Below are 21034 nucleotides of genomic sequence, written 5' to 3'. Positions count from 1 at the left end.
AACCAAAGAGGTGAAAAGATTTGTATTCTCAAAACTATAAAACACCGATGAAAGCAATTGAAGATGACACAAAAAATGGGAGAGACATTCCATGATCATGGATTGGAAGAATAAATATTGTTGAAATGTGAATAATACCCAAAGGAATCCACAGATTTCATGTAATCCCTCTCAAAATGCCAACACCATTTTCATAGGAGTAGAGCAAATAATTCTAAATTTTTTATAGAACTACAGAAGACCCTAAATAGCCAAAGAAATCTTTAAAAAGAAGAAAAAACTGGAGATATTAAAATTCCCATTTCAATATATATTACAAAACTGTGGTAGTCAAAACACTATGGTACAAGACAAAAACAGACACATGGAACAAGAGAATAGAAAGCCCAGAAATAAACCCACAATTCTATGATCAATTAATTTTCAATGAAAGAGGGATGAATATACAATGGGAAAGACAGTCTCTTCAACAAATGATGTTGGGAAAACCAGACAGCTACATTAAAAAAAAAAAAAATGAACTGGACCACTTTATCACACCATGCACAAGAAAAAACTTAAAATGGATTAAGGATCTAAATGTGAGACCTGAAACCATAAAAATCCTAGAATACAGCACAGGCAATACTTTCTCTAACAGTGGCCATAACAACATCTCTCTCTATGTGCCTACTGAGGCAAGGGAAACGAAAGGAAAAATAAGCTATTGGCATAAATTATATAAAGAAGTTACAAAACTCAAAAAAACAAATAATCCAATTAAAAAATGGGCAGAAGTTATGAACAGACATTTCTCCAAAGAGGACATACAGATGGCCAACAGACACATGAAAAGATGCTCAACATCACTCATCATCAGGGAAATGTGATTCAAAACGACAGTGAGATATCACTTCATACCTGTAAGAATAACAAAAATCAAAAACTCATTAAACAAGTGTTGATAAAGATGTGGAGGAAAACGAACCCTAGTGCACTGTTGGTGGGAATGCAAACTGGTGCAGACACTGTGGAAGACGGTATCTTCCTTAAAAAAGGAGGTTTTAAGAGGTTCCTTAAAAAAATTATAAATATAATTACCATATGATCCAGTAAGTAATTGCACTACTAGCTATTTACCCAAAGAATATGAAAACAATAATTAGAAGGTATATATGCAACCCTATGCTTATTCCAGAATTATTTCCAATAGCCTAACCAAGGAAACAGCTCAAGTGTCCATTGATAGCAGAATGGATAAAGAAGATGTGGCATATATACAATGAAATATTATTCAGGCACAAAAAGAATGAAATCTTTACATTTGCAATGAGAGATGGAACTGGAGAGTATTATGCTAAGTGAAATAAGTCAGTCCGAGAAAGACAAATGCCATAAAATTTCATGCATATGTGGGATTCAAGAAACAAAACAAAGGACAAACAGACCCTCCACTACAGACAACAAAGAGATGGTTACCAGAGTGGGGTAGACTGGTTGGATGGTGAAACAGGTGATGGAGATTAAGAGTACACTCATCATGATGAGCACTGAGTAATATATGAAATTATTGAATCACTATACTCTACACCTAAAGCTAATATAGAACTGCACGGTTAACAAGAGTGAAATTTAAAAAATAAATAAAAACAAAAAAAAAGAAAGAGTATCAAAATAAACAACTCATACAAAAGAGCTGAGACTTCTGAATACCAGAAGTGGAGTGAGGAGGAGTAGAAATTGGAGGAAGATGGTCAAAAATATAAACTTGCGGTTATAAGATAAATAGGTATGAGGGATATAATGTACTACATGATGGCTCTAGCTAACACTGATGTATTTTATATGAGAAGATTGTGAAAAGAGTAAATTCTATGGCTTCTCATCATATGGAGACTTAGTGTTTCTTTCTTTTTGTTATATCTATAAGATAAGATGGATGTTAGTTGAACCTGTTGCAGTAATTATTTTACACTACATGTAAATGAAACCATCATGCTGTATGCCTTAAACTTTTACAGTGCTGTATGTCAATTATTTTTCAGTAAAACTGAAAAAAAGCAACCTTCAAGAGGAAAAAAGTATATAACATAGTCTGGTGGTATTTTCAATGTATATACATATAATACACATGAGAAATGTAACATAAAAGATAGCAACAGGCAAACACAGGATATTTATCCATTATGCTTGCAACATTTCTACATTTTATGTTAAGTAGTACAATATTAACTCTGGACAGATACACATATATACACATACACACACATATATATTCTCCTATACTCTCATATATGTACCTGAGGAAGAAATTCCTGCCTCATCAGTTTTGTAGTAGTTATACATATTCTACATAATACAAAGACATAGCGAAAAGGGAATAATTCAATTATCACATAATGCTAAAAATATTTATACCATCCAAAGAAAGTTAGCAAAGGAAAAAGGGAGAACAAAAATAGACAGGATGGCTCAAACATGAAACCAGTAACAAAATATATGGGCTAAATTCACTATTCTTAGTTAATGATCTAAATGCTGCAATTGAGAGCAACAGATTATGAGAATAAATAAAAACACAATAACCAACTAGATGTTGCCTATAAACAACATATTTTACATATATACAAATAGGTTAAAAGAAAATGGTTGAAAAAAATATATACCATGTAAGCAATAAGCAAGTAAGGCTGAAGTGGCAACATAAATATCAGGATAGATTTTAATACAAAGAATATTATAAGAGGTAAAAAGGGGCATATAATTGCTAAAGGGGCCATTCATCAAGAAGACAATAATCGTAAAAACATATACACCTAATGATAGAGTCTCAAAATCAGTTTTACAAAAATAAAAAGAACTGAGTAATACAATAGATAACATCACAATCATAGCAAATGATTTTTAAGACCCTTCTGTAAGCAATTCATAAGACAACTATTCAAAATTACTAACTGCATAGAAATACATGCATGAAAAATGAGTACATATGTAAAAGATCTGAATAATACTATGAACCATCTTTTTCTAAGTGACATGTATAGTACAGTATATATAAGACCTTTGGAATACACATATTTTTTCAAGTCTATGCTGCACTTTCACTAAGACAGCCACATCCTGGACCATAAAACAAATTTCAATACATTAAAAGAATCAGATGCACACCAAGAATGTTCTCTGGCCGAACTCTGAATTCAGCTGAAAATCAATAATAAGAAATCTAACAAACCTGAACTATCTGCAAATTAATAATACTATAAGTTAAAGAAGAAATTATAAGATAAATGGGAATATTTTGCTAAAGCAATATACCAATATATTGTTAAAGCAATACTTGGAAATATTTTCAAAGACAGCTAAACCAGTACTTATATGGATATTTATAATGTGAATACATATTTAGAGAAAAAGAATGATACAAAATAACTGACCTGCATATCTACATAAAGAAGTTAGAAGAGTAAATTAGGCCAAGATAAGTAAAATTAAAAACAAATAAGCAAAAAAAAAACCCTAAACAAACAAAAATAACCAAAACAAACAAACAAAACAAAACCCAGAAATTGTTGGAAGAGAAAACATATAATACAGAGAGTTTCTAAAAGTCAAAAGTTGATTCTTTGAAAATATCATCAAAATCAGCATATCCTTAGTTGGAATGAACAAGAAAAAAGATAACCCAAATCACCAGTACTATCAGCACTAAAAAAGAGGTTGTCACCAAAAAGCATACACATAAAAATGATAGAGCATATGAACAACAAACTCAATAACTTAGATGAAATGTACATATGTATTAAAAAGTATAATTCATTTAAATTAACACAAAGAAATAGAAAATTTGTCTAGCTCTACAACTATTAAGTCTTTTCTTTTTTGTCAAAAATCTTTTCTAAAGGAAACCTCCACACCCAAGTAGTTTCAGTAGTGAATTCTATCAGTCCTTCCCACCCCCCCACCAGAAAATAGAGATGGAATAGACACTACCACCTTGTTTTCTGAGGATATCAACCTAATACCAAAACATTACAAAGACGTAATGAGTAAATAAATAAATAAATAAATAGATAGATAAGTAACTATCAATATCACTCATAAATATTCATATAAAAATCCTTAATAGAATATTAACAGGTTAAATCATATATATAACATATCATGACTGAGGATTATTCCAGAAACATTTAAAAAATCAGAACAATCCACCACATTAACCATAACCATTAATTAACACCCATTATTAAGCCATTAACCACATTAACAATATTAAAACAGCAAGATCATAAAGAAGAAAGTAATACTATATTATATGTGCTTGATAGGATTCTTTACTTTCTTTAATTCTTTTTTTTAATGTTTATTTATTTGTGAGAGAGAGAGAGAGGGTGAGTATGAGTAGGGGAGGGCAGAGAGAGAAGGAAGCACAAAATCTAAAGCAGGCTCTAGGTTCCTAGCTGTCAGCACAGAGCCCAACACAGGCCCCAAACCCACAAACCCAAAAATCATGACCTGTGCTGAACTTCGTCGCTTAACCAACTGAGCAACTCAGGCACCCCTGGATTGGATTAGTTTCATGCAAACAACCCCCCTCCCCCCAAAAAATCTACAAAATAATTTCTACAGAAAATAAATGAATTTAGCAGTATTACAAGATTCAAAATTAATATAAAAATCATACCCTTATAAATTAGGGACAGAAGATGGGAAAGCAACTTTTTAAAATCCCATTCATAATGGCATAAAAACTTAGCATCCTTAGGTGTCCAACCTTTCTCTGCATAGAAAAGTATATACAATTTCTTGGGGAAATTGTAGATACAAATAGCAGATATACCACCTACTGAATTGGCCAATGTTTTTAAAATGTTGGTTTTCTCCACATGTACCTTTAGAGTGAACACAGTCTCAGTGAAAATTCGAGTAGATTTTTTTTTTGGTAGAAATTAACGGTTTAATTCTAAAATTTACATGGAAATGCAATAGGTCTAGAAGAACCAGAACAATTCTTAAAAAGAAGAACTTACCCTACATGATTTCAAAAACTAATTTTAAGGTTAATGGTAATTAACATAGGTTGATATTTGTGAAAAGATACATATCAATGGAATAGAATAGGGCCCAGAAATGAACCCATATATATCATAAAATGATTTTCCACAATAGGGAAAGAAACATCTCTTCAAAAAATATTTATGGGGACGCCTGGGTGGCTCAGTCAGCTAAGCGTCTGACTTCAGCTCAGTTCATGATCTCACAGTTCATGAGTTGGAGCCCTTTGTCGGGTTCTGTGCTTGCAGCAGGAAGACTGGAGCCTGCTTCAGATTCTGTCTCTTTCCCTCTGCCCCTCCCCCACTTCTGCTCTGTCTCTCTATCTCTCAAAAATAAATAAATGTAAAAACACGACAGAGATGTCCACTCTCTCCACTGTTGTTTAACATAGTGTTGGAAGTTCTACCATCAGCAATCAGACAACAAAAGGAAATCAAAGGCATCAAAATTGGCAACGATGAAGTCAAGCTTTCACTTTTTGCAGATGACATGATATTAGACATGGAAAATCTGATGGACTCCACCAAAAGTCTGCTAGAACTGATACATGAATTCAGCAAAGTCGCAGGATACAAAATAAATGCACAGAAATCAGTTGCATTCTTATACACTAATTATGAAGCAACAGAAAGACAAATAAAGAAACTGATCCCATTCACAATTGCACCAAGAAGCACAAAATACCTAGGAATAAACCTAACCAAAGGTGTAAAACATCTGTATGCTGAAAACTATAGAAAGCTTATGAAGGTAATTGAAGAAGATATAAATAAATGGAAAGACATTCCCTCCTCATGGATTGGAAGAATAAATATTGCCAAAATGTCAACACTACCCAAAGCTATCTACACATTCAATGCAATCCCAATTAAAATTGCACCAGCATCCTTCTAGAAGCTAGAACAAGCAATCCTAAAATTTATATGGAACCACAAAAGGCCCCGAATAGCCAACGTAATTTTGAAGAAGACCAAAGTGGAAGGCATCACAATCCCAGACTTTAGCCTCTACTACAAAGCTGTCATCATCAAGACAGCATGGTATTGGCACAAAAATAGACACATACACCAATGGAATAGGATAGAAACCCCAGAACTAGACCCACAAAAGTATGGCCAACTCATCTTTGACAAAGCAGGAAAGAATATCCAATGGAAAAAAGACACTCTAACAAATGGAGCTGGGAGAACTAGACAGCAACTTACAGAAGGATGAAACTAGACCACTTTCTTACACCATTCACAAAAACAAACTCGAAATGGATAAAGGAACTGAATGTGAGACAGGAAACCATCAAAACCCTAGAGGAGAAAGCAGGAAAAGACCTCTCTGACCTCAGCCGCAGAAATTTCTTACTTGACACATCCCCAAAGGCAAGGGAATTAAAAGCAAAAATGAACTATTGGGACCTCATGAAGATAAAAAGCTTCTGTACAGCAAAGGAAACAATCAACAAAACTAAAAGGCAACCAACGGAATGGGAAAAGATAGTTCCAAATGACATATCGGACAAAGGGCTGGTATCCAAAATCTATAAAGAGCTCGCCAAACTCCACACCTGAAAAACAAATAACCCAGTGAAGAAATGGGCAGAAAACATGAATAGAAACTTCTCTAAAGAAGACATCCACATGGCCAACAGGCACATGAAAAGATGCTCAACGTCACTCCTCATCAGGGAAATACAAATCAAAACCACACTCAGATGTCACCTCACACCAGTCACAGTGGCCAAAATGAACAAATCAGGAGACTATAGATGCTGGAGAGGATGTGGAGAAACGGGAAACCTCTTGCACTGTTGGTGGGAATGCAAACTGGTGCAGCTGCTCTGGAAAGCTGTGTGGAGTTTCTGAAAAAATTAAAAATAGACCTACCCTATGACCCAGCAGTAGCACTGCTAGGAATTTACCCAAGGGATACAGGAGTGCTGATGTACAGGGCACTTGTACCCCAATGTTTATAACAGCACTCTCAACAATAGCCAAATTATGGAAAGAAGCTAAATGTCCATCAACTGACAAATGGATAAAGAAATTGTGGTTTATTTTTTTTATTATTTTTTTTAACGTTTATTTATTTTTGAGACAGACAGAGACAGAGCATAAGCAGGGGAGGGTCAGAGAGAGAGGGAGACACAGAATCTGAAACAGGCTCCAGGCTCTGAGCGGTCAGCACAGAGCCCGACGCGGGGCTCGAACTCAGGGACCGTGAAATCATGAACTGAGCAGAAGTTGGCTGCTTAACCGACTGAGCCACCCAGGCGCCCCTGAAATTGTGGTTTATATACACAATGGAGTACTATGTGGCAATGAGGAAGAATGAAATATGGTCCTTTGTAGCAACGTGGATGGAACTGGAAAGTGTGATACTAAGTGAAATAAGCCATACAGAGAAAGACAGATACCATATGTTTTCACTCTTATGTGGATCCTGAGAAACTTAACAGAAGTCCATGGGGGAGGGGAAGAAAAAAAAAAAGAGGTTAGAGAGGGAGAGAGCTAACATATAAGAGACACTTAAAAACTGAGAACAAACTGAGGGTTGATGGGAGGTGGGAGGGTGGGGAGGGTGGGTGATGGGTATTGAGGAGGGCACCTTTTGGGATGAGCACTGGGTGTTGTATGGAAACCAACCTGACAATAAATTTCATATTTAAAAAAATGTAAAAAAAAAGTTATATAAATACTTTCCATATGATCCTCCTGTTCTATACATAGGTATTTTACACAACAGGAATAAAAATCTATCTCGACATGAATAGACATAGTACATGAATGTTCATAGCAGTTTTATTTATAATAACTTAAAATAGTAAAAAACAAAATTTCAATTCATAGGTGACCAAATAAAAAATTATGGTATATGTATACATATAATGCTCAGCAATAAAAAGGAAGAAGTTATTTATATATCCAAGACATGATAAATCTCAGAATCATTATGACAAGAAGGAAAGTGATGTAAAAAAGGATCCATGATGATGAGGACATTCAGATAAATATCTAAAAACTACAAATTAATCTATAGTGATGGAAGGCAAACCAGTGGTTGCCTAAGGATGAGGGTGGAAAGAAGAATGCATCACAAAGAGGAAGAAGGAAACTTTTGATGGATGGAAATGTTTGTTACCTTGATTGTACTTATGGTTTTGTGGATATATTTACATATGTCAAACACCAGTTAATTGTGCACTTTAAATATGTACAATTTATTTTAAAAATTCTATCTCCTTAAAGTTTTCCATATTAATTCTGAATCAATATTTTCTTTGTATATATAATTTTTTACTGAAGTTAAAATACACTCTTACCATTTTCTGAATACACTTCATGTTCTCAAGAAATAATTCAAACAGAAGCTCAACCAAATGATATGGCATTATTTCCATTTTTAGAAATCATACATATGTATATATATATATATATATATATATATATATGTATATCTATATACACACATACATATATACATACACACATTTATGTATGTATACATATGTGGGTATATATATGTGTGTGTATATATATGTGTGTATGTGTATGTACTCTCTCTCATATATATATATATATATATATATATACACTATATACTATATACACTATATATACTATATACTATGTACACTATATATATATATATATACATATATATATATATACATATATGTAGTGTGTATATATATATATATATATATATACACACTATATATATGTACACACTATATATATATTAGAGTGTGTGTGCATGGAAACTGGGAAGGACAGAGAGAGAGAATCCCAAGCAGACTCTGTGCTATCAGAGCAGAAGCTGACACGGGGCTTGATCCTACGAACCGTTAGATCACAACCTCAGTCAAGAATTGGATGCTCAACCAATTGAGTCATCCAGGTTCCCCTTAAATATATATTTTACTAAAAAAAATTAAAATGAGAGCTAAATGTAAGGTTCTAAGCAGAGAATTCTTTATAGCTAGCCTCTTAAAAAGAATAATATATGTGTATTTCTTTTCACTAATTCTTAAAAATTTCTTTTAACACTGGCCATACATCAGCTCAAAAACAGACATTATTGACGATACTATCCTTCATAATTTATCTAGAAATGAGCAATGACATCAATCCCTAGCTCTCTCAACTTCAAGGTTACAGACATCCAAACCTCAAGTGCTTCTCTACTAACTGTTGAGTTTTATTTTCTTCTTATAGGGGATTTTTCTGCTTATCCTCTGATCCGTTAAGAGCCAGGTAAGAATACCAGTCCACAAGAAACATAGAAGTTGGAAAAATATGAAGACACTAAGAAAATTATTTAGGAAGAACTGGCAAATATAAAAGAACTGTAAATCTTAGGTATTTTTGACAGGTGCTTCTGAGATTTTATGGTGTTTTCTTTAGTACACACTGGAGACGCTCACAGTATTACCCAAGTTATGTCCACTATAGCCAATAGCTTTAAAGATTCCTTAGGTCTGGGTTTCTACTCTTTTTCCTTTGTTGACTCTGTAGTTTTCCAAAAATACATATCTATTTTTCTGATTATAAAAACCATATATATATATAATATGGATATATGTTTTACATATATGCCTTTATTATTAGAAGTAAGATAAAGAAATATATAATGGGTCAACTTAAATCCCCTCTAATAATTATTATTCACTAATAATTATTTCATAAATACCTGTTTTTTTTTAAATTTAAAATCCATTTTCTGCTTTTGTAAAACAATACACACACATTTTGTATTTTTTTAATTTTATAAGATGAGACAAGATTATACCTCCTGTCCTTGGCTGGCTTTTTTTCACTTGACAATATGTCACGGATATTTATCTATATCTGGACATAGGTCTGTCATATTTTTTATATTAACTGTTTATTAGACTAGTGTATGTATCTTACAAAATTTACATAATTAATATATTTTTAATAACTTTTAGTGTTTATTTTTGAGAGAGGGGGGGGAGGGGCAGAGAAAGAGACACACAGAATCTCAAGCAGGCTCCAGGCTGAGATATCAGCACATAGCCTGATGCCAGGCTCAAACTCACAAACCACAAGATCATGACCTGAGCCTAAGTCAGAAGCTTAATCAACTGAGCCACCCAGGCTCCCCTAATTAATCTTTTATTGAGATTGTGTACAATTTCTCTTTTTTGCCATTATGATGAATACTGGAATGAGTGTGTGTATGTGTGTATGTATATCTTTGTGTACTTGTATGACTATTTCTGTGTGAATGTTAAATAATAGGATTTCATCAATAAATACCCTTTAAAATTTAATAAGTATATTTAACTTGCTTTCAAACATAAGATTGTACCAAATTACATTTCCATCAATATAAAAGAAACTTCCCATTTCTCCATATCTAAAGTGCTTAGATACATATTGGACAATCAATAGATCTCAATGACTATCTTCTTTTATGCCTTTCATACAAAGTTTAAATTAAAGCCAAATCTTAAGATAAAAATGTCTATAGTATTGCATACTTGAACACTACAAAATCCACAGGTGGTTGTGTTAATTTTCAATGGATACCACACATGGCCTGAGATATAAATGGATCACCCCAGTACACATAGCTCTAGAATACCAAATGACCTTCATCTTTTTCTTGCTTCTTAAAGTCTATTTCATGTACCAATATATAGAAGCAACACCAAATTCCATATTTCACATAAAAGTACATGGGACCATTAAATCGTGCCTTAAACTTTATCCTTCCACCTTCTGACACACACAAAAGAGGATTAAAGTAGTGTTATTTCATCAGCTTCACTGCTGGACAAAAATGTCTTTGCTGATGGAGCAGAAATGTTTTGCCAGCCCATAGCCTATTGTCTTCAGAGGGTATTCTGAATGGGAGCCACTGCCATTATGTGAATAAGTCATGCATGATCCCTTGGTATATTATCAGCCCCTTGTGAAACATTTTTACCAATGATGAAATGTTATTGTTGTCAGTGTCAGACATTCAGTCTTTATCAGTCTCCTTCATGACAGCCCTCGTTACTCAGGCAGACTTGGGACAACTTCAAGGTAAGAACTTTCAATACAAGGTCAAATGGACCAAATTTCTTTCCTATCCACTGCTCAACCATTTCCTTTCCCTTTCATCATCACTCACAGACCAACACCTCTTTCTTGAAGACTGCAGTGGGAAGAGTAAGCTCATTCTGCTGAGGTCCTAGAACCATATAAATAATAGAAATTTATAATTTCTCACTGTATCTTCCCTGAAAACTTTAATTATATCCTTAACTAATGACACATAACCTTATCCACAAAGTTCCTGTAGAAGCAGTTCTATGCATTGAAAGCTAAATGTAGGCCTTAGAATCAGATATTTTACCCAGATTTTAACTATAAGAACAACTACTTAACATCTCTGAGTCAGAATTCTCATCTCCAAAATGGATTAAATGCTATTTTCCTTCTAGAATAGTGGGAAATTTAAATGTAATAATGTATATAGAAATATCTTGCTCATTATCTGGATTATTATACGAGTACAGCAAATGTCTGATTTTGGCTTCCACTCTATTCTTGTAATGCTTTGTGGGAAATACTGCCTCAATATCTTTATGATTATTTTGACCCAAAAATCAGTGATATGTTTGGGAATGGAAAATGCATAATCTTTATCCAGGTATTTTTTGCAATTTCCTGAAATTGAAGCCTTGTCAGAATTAAGACCCAGTGTAAGTGTTCCTTTTTCCCATACCCCTACTTCTCTTACCCATCTAATTTTGACTCACAGCTCTTTATGGATTCCTCAATAGTTGTGCTGAGAGGTGCCCACAGAATTTAGAGGACTGGCTGGAATACACACATGAACATGCTAGAATGTTAGCTCTCCAGATTCAGAATGGCAGATTGGACATGCATTATGTGTAATTATCCAAGTATTAGAACGATGATGGCAGCCCTTCAATCTCAGAGGAGCAAGGCAAAATTGGTGGGGTTCACAAAGAGTGTGGGAATGAATGGGAACAGATAGATCCTCTATGACAACAGATCCTTCATGGGAAAACACAGGACCAAGGAAAACATTCATTTTCTCATACAGTGTACATATTCTACCATTTTCTATTTTTAACCATAAAAAATAAACACATGCATTATAAACTTAATGGTACCCAGAACTATATTCTCTGCAAGACACTTCTGGTCAATGAACTGATGCATAACAAAAGTCTCTATCAGGGAAAATACTTACGATTAACACTAGGCAAATTCAGTTAACAGAAATATATTTTAAGAGCATACAAACTCTGAAAACAATACCCAACAGTATCTGAAAGCAGTTATTGTTACTAATGTTCAAGAGTAGTTATATACTATTCATATCACACCAACTATGTGTGGGTAGTGTATTGTGCACCGCCTGTGGACTATCTCATTTAATTCTCACCTCTTTGAAGTAACTATTATGACTATTCATGAAGGGAAGATGAGGAAACTGAGTCTGCTAGAATTTAATCATCCACTGTTACCCAGCTGGCAGCCAGGAGTTTTGAATCTGCATCTATCTGATTATAAAGGATGTTTTCTAAAGTTTTATTGAACTAAATGTACGAAGTGGATATAATCAACATTGCAACAACAGTTGTGTTATCTCAGGGGGCAAAGGAGATAGATATCACTACGTAAAATGTAAGAATTTATCTGTCACTCATGAAATTCATTTATTCCTAACAATATTCTTGAATACCTGCTATATAAAAAAGACTCTGATAGGCATCTCTGAATTAGGGTCAAAAAAAATCTAAGAGTAATAATTATGAAGATCCAGAAAAAAGCATAATCAAAATACTCTTCACGTTCAGGTTTTTTGGTTTTGCCATGTGCTCTTCACTGAAAAACAAAAATCTGTTATGGAAAATATTGCATGGTGATAACTACTTTATAAATGGAACCCTTAGAGGTTGATCCAATAGAAACATTCTTCCTGGGAATCAACAAGCTAGCAACAAGGTTAGAAACAGTATTCAGGGATTCACTTCTCACCAGGTAGGAAAAAAAAAATTGGATTCTTCTTATAATACTCAAATACATATATATGTAGAGTTTTGTCTCAGGTCCACCACAAGAAAATGAGTTGAGAGCCAGGGTCATCAAATGGTTAAAAGGCCAGGCTCTAAATCCATGCACCCTGGATTTGAATCCTGGACTACTATTAACTACTTGTGAGACCCTGGGCATGTTATTCAACCTCTCTGGGCTTCAGTGAAGGTTGTTGAGAGGATTAACTGATTTAGCATATTTAAAGTGCTTAGAAAACCCTTTAATTGATGGAATCATAGGAAACACATAATACATGCTAGCTGTTTTTCTTTTAAAATTATTTCCTTTGGAGCACCTGGGTGGCTCAGGCGGTTAAGCGCTGACTTCGGCTCAGGTCATATCTACCATGGTTTGTGAGTTTGAGCCCCGCATCAGGCTCTGTGCTTACAGGTCAAAGACAGGAGCCTGCTTTGGATTTTGTGTCTTCCTCTGTCTCTGCCCCTCTTCAGCCTGAACTCTCTCTCTCTTCAAAAATAAATAAGCATTAAAATATTTTTAAAAAAATATTTCCTTGGCTAGGAGTCATATTACTACTCTTCTCTCTAAAATATTCCTCTGGTTCTAATTAAAAAGAGACAGGGAAAACTAAAAACATATCCAAAATACAGTACATACTAAAGTGTAGGCCTGTGTTCCTTAATTAGCTAGGGTTCCCAAAAGAAGGTGAATATTATGTGATTAAAGAAAAATCGGTAACAATTATTTCTATACATTTTCCTAAAGCTTCTTATAAATGAAGGTTGTTAACTAACACAACACACAACAAAATGGAATAATGATGAAAGGAGGCAGGTATGGGTACAATAGCAAACAAATTAATCAGTATACATTTGGGTAAAAAAGCATAGTGGACATACCCAGATATCTTTGTTGTTTCTTGTTATAAACTACTGTTATTATAAATCCTGAAGTACAGGAAAATTTTAGGTTTATAGGCTACTCTATGTTCTTTAATGTATGTTAAAATGCAAAATGACCTTAAAGGCTCTGTTAATTTTACACAGGCATATGTGCTTTTGCGCGCGCGCGCATGCACACACGCGCTAATAACTAACTTCTATTTGATCATGTTCAAATACCTTTAAAGAAATGTTCAGAAGGACAGTGTGGCCCTTTCTTTAAGTGCAGGCATAATAGATATAACCCAGAAAGGGATGTTAGAAGCTGTCCTGATTAATCCTTGAAAAATCTGGGCTAGTGTTCCTGTAGGATAAAAAGATAAGCACCAGGAGACTGTTCTTCATTAGGAAAGGGATTAGAAATAAAATCTAAACTATAATTGTACTTAAAAGAAAATAATACTTCTTCCTATTTGACATGGCATACATAATTTTTATCACCTTTTTTCAAAAAATAAAACACACAGCTGGGTGTTTAGAATTGCCAAGGGAATGGACACAAGTAGTGATGTGTGTGTTGTGATGGTAGACCCAAACTCTAAGAATTCTTCATACTGTCAAGATGAGGTTGCTGAGGAATATGAGCCCTAAACCATTGAAAGTTATGGATAGGATGAAAGTGACCTTATCCACAAAATCTAGTATAATAAAACAGAACATCTCCTTTGAGGCTTAAAGTAATTTATCTTTGAACTAGTCAAATGAAGCACTATTTTACAATAGTAAAAGTAAACATACCAATATATTTTCCTACAAGACACAGGATGGAGAAAAAGTTTAGATAAATAATGAATGGCATATTCCTAAAGTGATTTGATTTTTATTTGAGAAGGAGAGAGAGCATGAGTACAAGTAGAGGAGGGACAGAGGAAGGGAGAGCAAGAACCTCAAATAGGCTCCATGCTCAGCATGGGGCTCCAAGCCCACGTGGGGCTTGATCCCACAGCCTTGGTATCATGACCTAAGCCGAAAACAAAAGTCAGTCAGCTGCTATGGCTCAACTGACTGAGCCACCCAGGTGCCCCCAAAGAGTGATTTTAAGTGGGTGTTAGAGGCATTTAGAACAAATTTTTCATACTTTGAAGCAAACATAAATAAAGACAATAATTATATACTTCTACCTAAGTCCATGCCTCCTAGCTTTTCTAAAACTACCATTCAAAACATCCACTGTAGCATTTGCTATATTACATGCCTTGCTTGTTCACTCCACTCATACACTAACCTATTTTTAAAATACTCACAATGCATAAGCCACCATTCTAGCCACAGAGATGGCAACATGACTTGGACAAGCATTTATTTGCTAGAGTCATATGTATTATGGTGGGAGATAAATAGTAAAATAAGTTGCAAATTAATAAGTAGCAACAGAAGAATGGCAAATATAGTATATATATGTAAAATATATATATTTACTTTGCCTTTTTCTAATGAGTGTGTAAATAGATGTTCTCAAAACATAATGTGTAATCAAACTAGGGTTAATGAGGCTGAAACATGGAAGAAGCCTCTAGAAGTGCCTGTATGCAATGGCAAGAGAATTGGATGACTGGTAGGCCAAGACTTTGCCAATATTGTTACTTAGCATGAGAAAAGGGGCAATATAACTCAGAGTTATTTTGTAAGATCTCAGTGGAGAGCCTATTTTAAGGTGGTAATTGAATTCAGGTGTAAATTACTAGACTATAATTTAAGTACAGGGTAAATGGCATCCATATTCATGACCAGTAAGTAGGAAGCAAATGAATGATATAGTACAACATTTTCATACCATAAGTTCTAGCTATGACAATATCTATTTAAAACACAAAAATAAACCAAGGGAACTATGAAAAGCCCAACACTCATAGCATCTTTTCTTCTATGTTTGCTGTTCTTTTTGGTTATTATGGTGTTTTCTCCAACGTCAGTTGTTCACTTCTCTCCAAGTACCTATTGAATTCTCATAAGTCTTCATGTCTCAAAAAAAAGTGTGCCTGATAAACTTGAGAATTTTTTTTTTCCCAAAATGTCTTTTGATGACTTACTCCTTTGACATCAGAATTCAAAAGACCAAATCCACATCTCTGAAGTGGAGTGAAAAGACAGTAAATTAAAGAAGGCCCAAATTTTATTCAGGGCATTTTATTATTCAAAATAAGATGGCTTTATACAAAACTTTTACTATATCATCTTAAATATTAGTAGAAATAAACATGAACGCAGAGTTGATATTCCACAAGCAAACCAATACAGTCCTAGTGGTTGTTAAAATATCATGATACTACCATATAGGTGGGTAAATAACCACTGTTCTAAGGTTCTTAAATGCCATATCCCAGCTCAGGAGTCCTATGAGTACACCTCCTATGAGCCACACCATTGTTTGTAAATCCCTCCTGCCAGCCAGTTGCGGATGGGTGCAACCACACTCCTGTGGGTGGTTAGCGTCCTGGTGGGCAAATGTTTGATGCTCATCTTGTTCACTTTGGAAGGACCTGGCCTCTGAAAAAGCCAAGAAACAAGGGAGAAGAGGGAAAAAAAAAAAAAAGAATATCTGGAATGGCTGTAGGCAGTGACCTGCCTACACTGATGAGCAGCATTCCAAAGACAGAAGGGAAGGTTAAGGGATAGGTGGGACCAACAAGAGTCTATTCCACTGGGGACCAGTGGACCTTTCATGTTGGAGTATTGTTTTCATCATCCCTGTTGAATATAATATTCACTTTATACGTAAGAAAACTGAGACAAAGAGAATTATTTAAAAACTTAAATAACAGGGGCACCTGGCTGGCTCAGTCGGTTAGCATCCGACTTCAGCTCAGGTCATGATCTCACAGTCTGTGAGTTCGAGCCCCGTGTTGGGCTCTGTGCTGACAGCTCAGAGCCTGGAGCCTGCTTCAGATTCTGTGTCTCTCTCTCTCTCTGCGCCTCCCCTGCTCATGCTCTCTCTCTGTCTCAAAAATAAAAAACATTAAAAAAAAAACTTAAATAGCAGAGTAAGAATTTTAGTACAAGAAAGCTAGCAACAGATCTCAGTTCTTACTGCCCCACTGCACCACTTACCTAGATTGAAAGAATAGGTTCCATCTATTCAAATATAACTATCCAATAAATGATGCTTATGATTGAGTGAATAATAAAGGCATTTACTATATTTTTTAACACAACAAGCTATGTTAAAGGACAGAATATTTTTTATGCGATTTCTGCAGAAACTGTAAGTAGATTAAGTGCTATTGACAGGATAATCAATGTTAAGAGAAACGCTTCAATTATTGGAACTCCAATCACCCAATGATTATCACTTCACTGAAAACATCACTAGGATAATTTGACAGGGTTTGCTACGAAAAGTCATAATGCAAATTGGAGCATCACTTCCTTGTTGGCAGTACTATCAAATAAAAGATCATAGGTGGGAGAGCAGAGGGGACCAAGCACCTCTAAAAGGAAACTGATTTTGAAACTATTAGAATGAGTTGATGAAAAAATTACACCACAGTTTGTAACACTTGCAAATTACAAACTAATTTGTAATACATGAATTGGATATGTGTAGAAAGTACAGTGGACTTTAAAATTTGGGGATTTATCTATTGATGTATATATTAATTTACATTGCCACAGTGATTGTTAAATGATACTAATATCGCTGATGCATATATTCAAAGAAACTATGCACCAAAATGTTAATATTAGTTATATCTGATTGCTGAGATTAGATGCATATTTTACATATACATCAATGAACATGAATTACTAGCATAAGCAGAAAAAATACACAAGTTATATTTTTAAAATGCTGCTTCTATCTAGTCTATCATTCTTTTTTTCCTATAACTAAAAACTCATTAATGCCTTAATATTAATTTAAGCTCATTATGAAATAGCTCACAGGTCAGACAATAACTTTTTTTGACTTTTCTGTAAACAAGTGCTTCAAGCCACTACTTTGCTAACCTCCTTCACCCAATACTGACTTCAGGGGTCTCAGTCTCACCTGGAATTCTAACACAAACATAGAACAATTGAGGTGACTTTTTCAGAACACTTTTAATTGTCCCATTTTCTCTCTTACTCTACAAACCTGTAGTTTTCCCAAAACATCCACCCATACACACCAATCAAGAAGGACAAAAAGGAAGAGGTTCTGTTTTAAAGTTCCTTCTCACCTTGATGAGCAAAATATTCCACAATGTGATAAGCCATAGAAGGACAAAATTGCAACTCTTGAAGAGGCTCCTTTTATAAGACTGCACTTAATGGGTCACCTTGGATTTCGTTTTATATCTGACTAGTAGCATGTTCTCATTGCCTCCAATTAGAATCATAAGATATTCAAATAGCCTGGATTGTCATCCCTGTTTTCTCTAGACAATTGTGAACTGACTTGAGAAGGCAAGAATGGAGAGGCAAGGTTGTATCTTATCTCTCCATCCCAATTTAACAGCCCAGGATCCTCCCTTGCACTGTCTAAAGGTCCCTGCTTACTCCCAATGGAGAAAATCTTGAAGTCTAAATTCACTCAGGATACCGTAAGAATGCAGGTGATTCAAATGACTAACACTTACATAGCAAAGTATGCCAGGCACTGCTTTAAGTACCACATGCCTATTCACTCATGTAATCTTCACAACAAACCAATGACATGGTTACTATCTCTCTTTCCACCTGAGCAACTTGCTCAAGGCCATGTTTTAATAAATGGCATAACTAGAATTTAACCCCAAACGGTCTGGTTCCAGTCTTCAACCACTATGCTATACTGAAGTGTGCCTGGGAAGGGGTCCAGTTCACATAGCAGAACTTGGATCCAGTCTGAACCCGCTGGATAGTACTTTCATTGCTAGACTGTTCCCAGAAGCTTCTAGTCGAGAGAACTGTAGTAAAGCATGCAATACTCTCAGGTAATTGTTGGTTTTGGTGAGCCAAAGCCTCATTCTCTCTTATTTCAATTTTGGGAAATTCCTTACAAATTTAGCAATCAAACTTTTCCCCACATTTTCAACAGCTGTAAAAAAGGGGATATAATAATAATAATAATAATAATAATAATAATATTATTATTATTATTATTCTTGGGGCACCTAGATGACTCAGGCAGTTTAAACATTTGACTCTTGATTTCAGCTCAGGTCATGATCTCCTGGTTCATGAGAACGAACGCCACGTCGGGCTTTGCACTAACACCATGGAACCTACTTGGGATTCTCTCTCTTCCTCTCTCTCTCTGCCCTTCCCCCACTCGCACGTGGCCTCTCTCTTTATCTCTTTCAAAACAAATAAACCTTTAAAAAATAATAAAAATTCTTCAAGGTGTTATAAGAATTCACTAAGATCTTGTAGATAGATAGATAGATAGATAGATAGCATGATGGCTGAAATGTAATTAAGGGTCCATAAATGGTTATTTGATATACACAAATACTAATGAGTATAGATGATGGCACAAAGTTGAGCATATAAGAGCTGCAGAAAGACAAGTATGGCTTCTGTCCTTAAGAAATTCATACTCTCACAAATCTGAATACAGTCAGGCAGAGAACTAAACTTTTGAAAGCTAGAAATAATTGTCAAATAGAATCAGAACTACGGAGCAGCTATCTTGAGCTCAGGCTACTAACCACACCTCTATATTATCTCTCCTCTGTATTGTTTATAGACAAGGTTTACATTATCCTATTGATTCTTCATAGGTTACCATGGCATCCAGATGCCATTTTCAGACTTCTCTCCTTGGTGCGTATTCCATATCATTGTTGTGAGAGCTCTCAGATTAGTCCAGAGTCATTTTCAGATATATTTCTTATTCCCAAAGAGCTGAATATCATTTAATTATGCTTTATTCACATTTATATAGAGCCTGTTGTAAAACTGTATAATACAATGATAATTACTACTAGTAGCAATTATAAGTATTAAACTCTAAAAATTCCAAATGGTTTATATTTATAAATTCATTCATTACATTTATCAGTGTAAATATAATAGTGTGTTACATATATGTATTTTATTTTCTAGATATTTTCCATTCCTTAATTATTTTTTCATTGTATATTCTTCTTAGATTTCTGATTTGTTTTTCTTCAAGTATTTTGCACATGTATGAAACACTAGGATATTGAGTGTGAGAAAAAAAGAAACTTTACATGATTGATGATGAATAATTCCTGGCTACTAGCACACTCAAGTTTTGGGGGAGGGCAAAACAAAAATGATACTATATCATTTGGGTCTTTAACACCTAAGAAATTTGCTAGAGAATTAGGTGCTCATCTCATTACTTCCAATGAAAATCTATTTTCTTCCTCCAGGGCTTTTCTGTGGATTTTGTAAAATAGGGGGTTGTAGTCATTCCTATTTGTGAAAGATACTGTACCAATAGATATCCATGATGAATTTTCCCACTTCTGAGTTTTGAATGATTTTTAACACCCTGATATGGAAACAAAGAAAGCAAGTAAGGAAGAATTTTGAAGAAAGGATATGGAAATAACTGGGAGTCTTCCTGCTGAGCCATCCCAGAACTAGAGTTTTGAATAATGCATGTTCCATAAATCTAAGTGTCCCACTATGCCACATTTTAGAACAGGGAGAGAAAATAATAGCTACTGTCCACACTTATCACCAATAATAAATTGCAGGGCTCCTATGTGTGGTGACGATTAATGCAAAATGCAACCCAAAACACATAACTAAATAAATAGATAGTTTGACTTTCTTGGGGGTTATCTCTCTTCTTCCTTCTTTCTCTCTCTCCTCTTTAAATAGAAAATACATTTTTTTAAAAATCTCTAGAACACCTACCCTATTGTCTTTTAGACAGACAAATGGGCTCTTCCCCCACCCCGCCCTAGGCAAAGACAGGTGTAGGGATGTGTGTGTGTGTGTGTGTGTGTGTGTGTGTGTGTGTGTGTGTGTTAGTGCTACAAAAAGAAAGGGATAAACAGAGACACCGACAAAGAAGCAGATAATGAGAACCCAACGGCAGGAGTTGCAATATTGAAGAATTCATATACACTGATAGGATATAAAGGGAGAGTG

The sequence above is a fragment of the Neofelis nebulosa genome, chromosome 5 (genome assembly GCF_028018385.1).
Source record: "Neofelis nebulosa isolate mNeoNeb1 chromosome 5, mNeoNeb1.pri, whole genome shotgun sequence".
In the NCBI taxonomy this organism is placed as follows: domain Eukaryota; kingdom Metazoa; phylum Chordata; class Mammalia; order Carnivora; family Felidae; genus Neofelis; species Neofelis nebulosa.
This window is presented reverse-complemented; position numbering follows the sequence as displayed.